Below are 11,313 nucleotides of genomic sequence, written 5' to 3'. Positions count from 1 at the left end.
CACCAATGATAAAGAAATCCACTGAAAAAGCCTGATTTTGTTCAGAGCACTGAATTCAGCAAATTCTCTCATTATAAACAACAATGTACAGCAATTTCAGACTATTGACAACTGTGACCAGGTTGGGAGACCAGTCACCAGCAAACCATATTAGACTGGTTAAAGCAATTAAGACATTATTGCACAAAAAGGAATACTGTTATTATGCTTGTAATCATAGTAAATTGTAAAGTATACTGAGTAAATGTTGTGTCCAACTATAAAAGCACATGTGTGCTATTGCGCAAGAAGGGTGGTGTATGCTCACAGGCTTGAATCATTTGGACTGTGCAAAGAAAAACCTTGAAAACCTCCCAGAATGTCAAATAAGAAAAGTAACAATATCTCATCTGTGACTGTAAGAGCTAACAAAGAGCCTATCAGGAGACTGCCTGCCACCTGTTGCTGTTTGAAAGTGTTCAAACCATAATTGACTAGCTTTCATAATATTCAGAGTAAAGAAATGGTGCAAGGCATTTGTGTTGTTCTAAGTTGTTCAAGGAAGCATCTGTTAGAAACATTGACATCCCAACAGAGAGCTTAGATTTCCCCACTTTTCTGAATTTCTAACTGTTCCGTTTCGTGAGTGGAATCATAAAAAATGTTGATTTGTTCATCAATTGCATATTGACAATTTTCTCATTAATGTTTGTCTACATTTTCAATTGAACTTTCTCTATGAATAAATTAACAGATTATCATAAGGCCTCCATATTCTTTTTACCATACACATACACTTCAAGTCCATCTTCATCCGTCTTCCTCAACATCCCATAAGATAATATGACTACCTTATGTGGGTAATAATTTTTAACTGGAAACATTTTATCTGACTACTTACTGACATTGTAATAGTTGAACATAGGTAGCAAGGTGTCATTGATTCAATGTTGAAATTCCATCAGAACCATCATTTTTGTTGAGGTTGAAAATTCAGTGCTTAAATAATATTGGATCAATGTTGATAGTTCAATGCTTTTCAGTGTTGAAAAGACAAACATTGAATCAGCGTTGATTTTTGGTCAACTTCATTTCTCCACTGGTGGGGCTTAGACTAGGTTAAACAAGTTCATTTGGGCATTCAGTCATGTTATGTTCAACAAACAACATTAATATTAATCATATTAAATATCTTTAATATTAAATATCACAAATTTTAGTTGACGTGGTATGATAAATTTGAACATGGATTGTATTCTTATTTTACATGTATACATACTTTCATGGAAAATTAGGTAATGAATATTAGTAGTTATTATGATGTTACGGCATGTGTCAAAATGATTGATGACCCTATGATTGATGGTGACCTCTTGACCTCTTTTTGCCACGGACCACCCAAGTCATGCCCTGGTGATGACCTTGACCCCTCCATGCCAGTGTCATCTTTGACCTTGGGTATAATTGGAATAATTGCAATGTCTATGACCTCTTGAGTATTGTCACGTTTTGGGTTTGTTCATGTCATGTTTCCATGTCTGTCATGTGATTCCCTGTTAGTCATGTGATCCTGCCATGTGTTCCCTTGTCTGTGTCATGTTGTCATTGGTTCATTGTTTCATTGTTCACAGGTGTCCCTTGTCTTGTCATTAGTCTGTGTATTTAAGCCCTCATGTTTGCCATGCGTCTTTGTCAAGTATTGTTTCCTGTAGACCACTGCTGGGTTTGTTCATGTTCATGTCTTGATTTTTTAGTTTTCATGCCACGCCATGTTTTTGTTTCATGTTTGGTTTTGTTTATAATAAACTGCACTTGGGTTCTCATTTACACTTGCCTCCAGTGGATCCTTTACAAGTATAAAATATCCATTGATTAATTTTTGAACTTTGACATATTATAGTCAATCTTCATTAATATAGCGCTTTTAACAATGTAGATTGTTCCAAAGCGGCTTTACATTGATAATAGGAAATTAAAGTAACAGAGATTGATTTGGCTTTATAGCAGCTCTAGAATAAAGTTATTGTCCAGCTAAAGATAGTTTTGATTGATTCACTTCCGTCACAACGATCATTAGTTTAGGGGCAGTTTAGGGGCAGCTAACACAACACCGTTTTAGCACAAAACTTTTAAGTTCTTTCTGTGCAAACTTCAAAAACGCAAACCTGTGAGAATGCTGATGGTGTGTACATGTGTATTATGAGTTCAGTCTATAGGTATGCGCGTTTGAATTATTTTTGACCTATGACATGCAGCTCCCTCCGCATTCCAGCACAGGGGTATTTTATGGTGCTCCTCCGCAGCTCTATGTAGAAGTGAGAAAAATAGTTTTTTTTTAATAGTGAATTGAAGGAAACATTTTAACAGAACATAATTATGAGTCACACACACACACACACACACACACACACACACACACACACGTATATTTCACAACAGTTCACAGTAACTAAAGTTGAAAACCATTCTATTCTTTTAAAAGAATATAAATAAAATGATTATATCGCTCAATATAAAAATAAACACCTTTTCTAAATTTACTGATCCAATTATTTTAGTTTTAGATAAACAAAAATAAATTAAATCATCTAACATTTTCAGAGAGTTGAAGAAGTGCCTCTCACAGGAACATTTGACAGTCCCTGAGAGAGGAGAGGGTGTGTATAATTTACATGCGAGAGAGAGAGAGAGAGAGAGAGAGAGAGAGAGAGAGAGAGAGAGAGAGAGAGAGAGATGCAACAATGAAGACATTTACAGAAACTGTGATGCCTCAGACCAGGTGACGGATCTAGAAAAATATTTATGGGGTGGCGAGAGGGGGGCAGGAATTTTTGAGGGGTGGCAACATATGGCAGACGTATATATACTGAATTTAATCACAGTTATCACAGTTTGATGATAAATAGTACGTTTTAATAGTATGTAAAACTTACCCATGAAGATCTATGGACTGAGCTGTGCTAAAGTGAGCATAAATACAGAGTGGAAAATAAATAGGTCACGGCACTCAAACGGACATCGCTTTTATTATTTACTCAGTAATATACTTAGTAGTATATTGTTTACTGTATATACAAGAGAAGAAACATAAAACAACAACAATAACAACACTGCTTCATGTTCAGCAGGATTTACATCATTTACACCAGTGTCACATTTTAAACTTTGTTTCTCACATTTTGGTTATATAAAGGTTCTCAGTTGCCAAAACAAAGATTTAAAGTACAGATTCTGCTGAGGACATCATTTTAACAGCTTTGTAAATGAAGTTGTCATGCCTATAACAGCTGAATGCGGCGATTTCCATGTTGCTCAGCAAAACGCTTCACAAATGTATCTAGATCTAATGCCCTTGTGCGTTTTGATTCAATGCTGAGTACAGCCAAACTCGATAGTCTCTTTTCTGTCATAGTTGACCGCAAAAAAGTCTTTATGAGCCTGAGAGATTAAAAACTTTGTTCACAGGATGCACTGCTCACAGGTAAAACAACCTCTATTTTACACAACCTGAACAACTCATGGGTCCAAAAACTGAGTGAACTCCATTAGAGTGGTAGGACTCTCCCTTTCCCCCTATTGTCTGTCTAGTACTCTCCTCGTCTGATGTAACTCGTTTTTGAGATCCTCAATATTTGAATCATAACCTTCAGCCAATAACAGAACAGCCTCCTCCCTCAAAAAAGTTGGGCTTGACGGGTTTAGTGCCTGGACACCCTGCATAATGTTACAGTTTGTGTTAGAAAATCTTCTTCCTATTTCTCCAATCATGTTATCCAGAACTGGATAGTACACAAAGACACAAAAAGTGTGCTTGCTATCTGGAACTACATGCTGTCCCAAGGTGCAGAGGATGACAGTATCCTGAAGCATCTTCTGTCTTGGCCTCTTTGGTTTTCGCTGAGTTGTATCAATGTTACTTCGTTGACATAAATCAAGTGTTTCACTCCACATTTTGTCACGATCCACACAAGAACAGAAGAGAGGTAGATCCAATTTGCAGTATGTGGTTTTTAATGTAGGGTAATCCAATCTCATAACAGTCCAGGCAGGGGTCAAAACCAAGGTAGCAATCCAACAAACACAGGAACAAACAAACAGGACTAGGGAAGTGACAGTTCATCTGGCGGCCAGGGCGGAGACGACAGTTCATCGGGCGGCCAGGGCAGAGCAGACAGTCCATCGGGCGGCCAGGGCAGAGACTTTCCCTCGGGCGGCCAGGGCGGAGACTTTCCCTCGGGCGGCCAGGGTGGAGACTTTCCCTCGGGCGGCCACGGCGGAGACTTTCCCTCGGGCGGCCAGGGCGGAGACTTTCCCTCGGGCGGCCAGGGCGGAGACTCTCCCTCGGGTGGCCAGGGCGGAGACCTTCCTTCGGGCGGCCAAGGCACAGGAACAGGCACCACCGGCTCACAGACACCACCGACTCAGGAACTGGAACAGACACCACCGACTCAGGAACTGGAACAGACACCACCGGCTCAGGAACTGGAACAGACACAACCGGCTCAGGAACAGGAACAGACACCACCGGCTCAGGAACAGACACCACTGGCTCAGGAACTGGAACAGACACCACCGGCTCAGGAACAGACACCACCGACTCAGGAGCAGACACCACCGGCTCAGGAGCAGACACCACCAGCTCAGGAGCAGACACCACCAGCTCAGGAGCAGACACCACCAGCTCAGGAGCAGACACCACCAGCTCAGGAGCAGATACGGACACCTGTTCAGGAACAGAAACAAACACCGGCTTCAGCACAGTGTCCGGGGTTCCAACCGGACTGGAGGCTGCCATCTTGGTAGTGTGTGCAGCCCAGGCACGCCAGACAGCAACCAAATAAAAAGTGAAGACAGCCCTCTGGGCCGTGGCAGGGCTGACGGGTACAGCCTCCGGCACAGGAACAGTCTCTGCATCAACAGATGTGACGTGAACAGTTTCTTGATCGGCAGACGTGACGTGAACAGTCTCTGGATCGGCAGACGTGACGTGAACAGTCTCTGGATCGGCAGACGTGACGTGAACAGTCTCTGGATCGGCAGACGTGACTTGAACAGTCTCTGGATCGGCAGACGGGACTTGAACGGTCTCTGGATTGGCAGACTTGCTGTGTCTCTTCCACGCATGCAATACCGCCACTGCGTAAAAGAGAAAGACAGCCCTCCTGGCCGTGGCAGGACTGATGGTGGGCAGCTCCAAGACAGTCCTCTTGTCCGAAGACACAGGCTCTGCGGCGGCCATCTTGTCCGAAGACACAGGCTCGGCAGACATGACGTGAACAGGCTCGGCGGCAACCATCTTGTCCGCAGACACTGGATCCGGCTCGGCAGCGGCCATCTTGTCCGAAGACACAGGCTCGACGGCGGCCATCCTGTCCGAAGACACAGGCTCGGCAGACGTGCGTCTCTTACCCCTTCTCCGTCTGCGACGGTGAGACGGTGGCTCCAATTCGTCCCTCACCATCCCAGAGTCGAAGGGGGGCCATGGTGGAGAGTGGTGTTGGACTCCCTCTCGACCCACCACTCCTCTGCGACCTCCCCGGGTCCCACGAAAAATGACTAGATGGGTTCCCTCAAAACCCTCTCTCCTCTCCCGCTCGATGGCTGGGGAAAAGACATTAAAAAACATACCGCTGGATCCTTGTTGACGGAGTCCTGCTGTCACGATCCACACAAGAACAGAAGAGAGGTAGATCCAATTTGCAGTATGTGGCTTTTAATGTAGGGTAATCCAATCTCATAACAGTCCAGGCAGGGGTCAAAACCAAGGTAGCAATCCAACAAACACAAGAACAAACAAACAGGTCTAACGACAGTACTCAGAAGTGGCATGAAATACAAGGACTCCATGACACATACTAAAACAGACAGGGTTATATACACAGGGAAATGACAATGCTAATGGGGAACAGGCTGAGTGCAATGATCAGTGATAAGGGACAGCTGAGTGCAATGAAAAGACAAGGATCATGAGGGATGTAGTTCAAGAGTGTGATGGACACTGTGGGGAAGGAGGACATCTAGTGGTGACCCAAGGAACATAAACCAGACACTGTGACACATTTCCTCAAAAGAGGCTTACGGTACTGGACCAGTGTCTCTTTAAGTGCTTCAATAAGTTCAACAGCCTTAGCATAGTCTGTTTTAGACTGGAACATGTCTGATAAAAACTTGGAGTCACTCAGGACCTTTCTGAACAGAACAAGAGATCCAGCTAAATTCAGATCAATTTGAGCCAATATCCCTCTTGCTTCTACAGGTCTTTGTGGATGGTTCTCAGATGCGATCTCTTCAAGCACCTGTACTATTGCAGGCAAACTTTCCATAACATTGCGACATGCTATGTGCCAACAGGCCCAACGTGTATCACTTAGCCGTTGGAGTTGGTGCACCATCAAACAGCCTGCTGTACTTCCAGCCATTTGTTATGTACATAAGACCCAGACATGAATACATACAGTCGTTCCAATGATGAGAAGAAGTTTCCTGCATCTGCCACACTTTTTACAGCGTCTACTTTAACTAAGTTCAAGCAGTGTGCACTACAGTGAACATAGAAGGCATGTTTGGCTACTTCTTTTATTTCTGCTTGAACACCCGCATCACTGCTGCGCCATCGTAGCCCTGGCCTACAAGGTTTTTCTTGTACTCCAGCCCATGCTTATCAAGGAAGAATATAATCTTGTCACTTAAGGCGGCAGCATCCAGGCGTTCTGCCACTTCAAACTCCAGAAAGCTTTCATGAACCACACTGTTGTAAAAATATCTCAGAACAAATGACATTTGCTCTTCTTTCTGAACATCTTTAGTTTCATCAACAATAACTGAAAACTGCTTGCTCATTTTAACTTCCTGGATGATTTCTTCTTTGACCATTGCAGCCAAGCACAAGTGTATTTTGCATTTTTAGCTTGTTGTTCAAGTCTTTTTTTAATGATGGGGTTATGGTTACCCAGCAGGTCTAACATAAACAGAGTCGAGAGACTTCCTGTGACCCCGCTGTGCTATGTTTTCTGTGGCTGTTAGAACTGAAATTTCAGCTAATGTTTTAATGCAGTATTGATTTTCAGCCACCTGCTTCTATTTTGCTCATCTATTAGTCCAAACATTGAGGTTCTCTGTCCAGGCGAACATTTTACATGGCCTTCAGATCTGGCATGAGAACAGAAACCACTGTCTTTTATTGTAGCCTTTTTCCAGTTACAATAACCCTCGAATGAGGTGAAAACAGTCCTTGGAGAATCGGGGAGGGAAAAATGGCTACAAGCAAAACAGTAAGCTGCATCTTTCGATTGCGAGTATTCTAACCAGGAATGATATTTGTACCAGTCGCTGCGGAAGCTTCTCCTGGCTCCTCCCTGGAGGCTCTTAGGGAAACTCTCGCGCATTGGCTGCACTGGCACCTCACACCTGGACTTGGATACGTCTAGAAGATGGAGGGGAGGAAAGATTCATACTGAATTACATCTAAACTAATTATACAATATTACAACTAGTAAAAACATAATCAATTAGGAACTGTCATTGATTAGTTATAACCATCAAACTATGTTCACACACACTAACATTTTAGCCTGGGAGAGTATTTTTAGGTTCAATTGTTAATGTTTTTTATTTAATCTGAGCAATAGATCTAAAATACATTCTACACAAAATATAAAAACTCACCTCCCCATCTCATCACACTTTCACACTGACAACTTTCCCTAATTATTCATATTTAAGCAAACATGAATTTTTATATTTATTTGAAGTCTAAGCAATGTCTTAAATATTATAGCAAAATGTCCGTCTTTGTCATTTGTTATTCTTATTCATATATAACTTAGTATACAACAGCAACAATTTCCATACCATGTGGACCAGCTCGACTGGAGATCGTTGGTGATGGCTCAGGCTCTCTCCTTTCCGTTTCACTGTCTGAGCCCTGCACATTATCTTGTCTCTCGCTTTCTCCCTCCTCATCTTGGTGATGCTCTCCCTCCATATCTTCACAGCTGTGGTGTTCTCCCACCTCTTCCTGTCCCTGGTCGCCTTGGCCTTGTATTCTATCTGTGTCATGTTTCTGTTGCCCTTTTCTCTCCACCTCGTCTTCATCTTCTCTCTCTCCTTCCACCTCTTTTCTCTCTGCTTCCACCTCATCTTATCCGTCTACCTTGCTCAGTTCTTCATTTTCTATTTCTCTCGTCTTTCTCTTTGGTGAGAAAAAAACTACATATGCTACCTTTCCTCTTCATTTCTGTAAGATTCAAAGTAACTTTACAATGTTCTCCTTGACAGACGTTGAATCAATATTGGCTTTTGTAGCCTACTTTACACAGAACAAACGTCAGACCTAACTATAGGCCTATGTATAGTTAGCGAAATAACGTTCTTCAACCTGATTTTTATCATTTCAAAATCAGCATCGCAACTATGCTAGCACTGTGCTTTCATTATAATTTCATATCTTGATAGACAGTTAATCCGTTTTTACCTCTTTCCTCCTGTGTCTCCTTTCCTCGCGACTCCTGGCTCTCTCGCTTTGCGCCACTCTGTTTTCCAAACAAATCAGTCTCTTGCATAGACTGTAAAAAAAGATGGACAACGCCCCTTTGCTCTCTTCCATTGGTGAGAACTGAAGCCGCCAGTGTCCCGATATGGCGCTGACATCTTGGGACTTGAGTCTGCGCAGTAATGACCAAGAAGCAAAGCCGCTAAATCAACGACCCGCCCTCGCAGAATGCACTCTCCCTGCACTTTTTTAAGTGGCCTATGTCTGCTCCATTCCTCCGTTCTGCTCCAATTTGTATGTCTGTTGATTGCAGTACGACAAGAGGCTTCTTAAAATAAAGTAAATACAATCTCCTCAGTCTTCAACGATCCCGAAAAAAAGTCTGTTGGTGCTTCAGTGACTACTTCGCTCAGAGAACCTGTCAATCACAGCTGTCAATCATGACATTACACCACCGTTTTTATAGCATCGCGTAACTAACTAAAAACAAGCTTATTTTAAAAACAGACACTTGAACTTACATCAATCAGCGTGATAAAATCTACAGTAAATGACAGAAACCACCTTTGGAAAAAAGATATTTGAAGTGTAATTTAATTGTTTAGTTGGTCTCATGTCACGTTGAATAACACGTGGAGGCGGGGCTTATGACCTATACTAGGACCAGTCACTGGGGGGCGATCGAGACATTTTGGCTTCACTTTTCAGGGCTTGTGCGGCACGCTTGGTCTCCGCTCTGGCGTCATCTCGTGCTGGCTGTGCCACCCCGGTAGATCCGCCCTTACGAAAATTAAGTAAATAGTAAAACCATAGTTAATTTTCGTAAGGGCGGATCTACCGGGGTGGTATAGGGTGGCATTTGCCACCCTAAAAGAAAGCCTTGCCACCCCTGCTGCCACCCCACTTGGCAGCAACGAATTAAAAGTTATAGCCAATTTGACAATTTACGAGCGCGAATCTCCAATATCCGACAGCAGTGAATGCAGCCAGCTTGAGATGACGCCAGAGCAGCCCCTGCCTCAGGCTGTCCCCGTTGATGGGGTGCTTATAATGTCTTTCTGATCACCAACATGTCTTCGGAGAAAGAAGTTCCTTGACAATCATTACTGTTAGTTTCATGATATAGGGTGACAGACAAGATTTGCCTCTATGCATTATGTCCTAAAATGACTGTGTCTCCCCTGAATTTGCCTTTGTTTAGCATCTGCACTGCCTACAGGTGCAAAGCCTTTCTCACAAGGGATCAGTCATCATGCGTAAAAAATACTGATGCTTTAATGAAATTACTCCTGAGAAATTTCAGCAGTTTAAAATTACCCAATAGGTCTCTGTGCAGCTCTGTGAATCACATTGTAAAACGACTTCAGTGATTGTAACCTTGAATGCCCTTCATTTAGAAGATTACCATAATGATTTTGTTTAACGTTGACCTTAAGTATAATTTTTATTAAACAAATAAAATTTCAACATTGATTCAATGATAATTTGGTTGATGCTTGTTTCAGTGTTGGTCTGCGCCAAGTCAGAGTTTAATTTCAAATTCTCATAATATTCCATATTATTAATAACAACAATGGATGGATGGGTGGATGGACACACATGATCAATTATTGAATGATTTTAAATAAAATTATTTGTTAAAAATCACACACAAAAAAATGTAAGCTTCCACCACGGTATAAAAAGATTAAAAAAAAAAATATTTGTGGCTTTTTATCTCAAAATTCTGATTATTATTTAAACAATTGCGAACTTATATCTCATAAATCTCACTTTCTTCTCAGAATTGCGAGACAAAATTGAAGATACTGTATAACTTCAGCGAGAAAGAAAGTCAGAAATATGAAAGTATATAGTTCTTCAACTACAGGCACTTTTGGCCTTGTGAACTTGAGGGGAAAAAAGTGTTCAAATCAAAATTGTCACAGTCTAACAGTTAAATATAGTTTAATGATCCATAAGAGAACGCACTTACATTATATATACATATTTTCCGATCCGCACTGAACAAATGTAATTTCCATCACATGTAAATATTTGATTATTATTTAAAATTATTATGATATACATAATTTCTTAACAGTGTAAGACCACTTTCACACATAGTTTTACCAATTTATACCTATATTGCAATTATCGTAGATTTTTTGGATTAAGTAAATTAATTGTCATGAGGCCCAAACACAAAGCTTCACCACAACCTGAAATATAATATTGCATTGGTTAGATACATTTCAGAAAAATAACTACTTGTGTTATTACATTAAGTGGAACATTATCCCATAAACTATGCAGAAATTTTTAATGAGTGATTAGAATTTTGTACATATTTTTAAAAAAGTTATGAGGTGGTGGAAATGACTGGGTGTTGTGGAAATGACAATGAATGGACGTCCATGTAGAAAAACAGAAAACATTTATTTGAAACCCATTTAACAAATCATTAGTCATTAGTTGGTTTGGTTCCATAACTAGATGAACAGTTACAGTCTTACTGTAAACAACTTTAACCACAAATAGTCACATGAAAAATGTAAGTTACGCATAAATTGTAATTGTAAAATTTTAACATTCTAATTGGTTAGATGAACACTGTTCTGAAGAGAACATTTAAAAGACACCTTAAACTATACCATATCAATTATCATATAACATGAACTGTAAAGCACCTAGGTCATGAGGGCTGTGCGTGTATGAGAGAGAGAGAGAGAGAGAGAGAGAGAGAGAGAGAGAGAGAGAGAGTAAACATTGAGGTTAGTCCAGAGGGCAATTATGGTGACCAGACGGTGTGTGTGTGAGAGGTGAGAGATAATGTGCATGAAAGTGAAGTAGTGTGTGTGTGT

The sequence above is a fragment of the Scardinius erythrophthalmus genome (genome assembly GCF_964197995.2).
Source record: "Scardinius erythrophthalmus genome assembly, chromosome: 15".
Taxonomy (NCBI): domain Eukaryota; kingdom Metazoa; phylum Chordata; class Actinopteri; order Cypriniformes; family Leuciscidae; genus Scardinius; species Scardinius erythrophthalmus.
Note: the sequence above shows the minus strand (reverse complement) of the source record.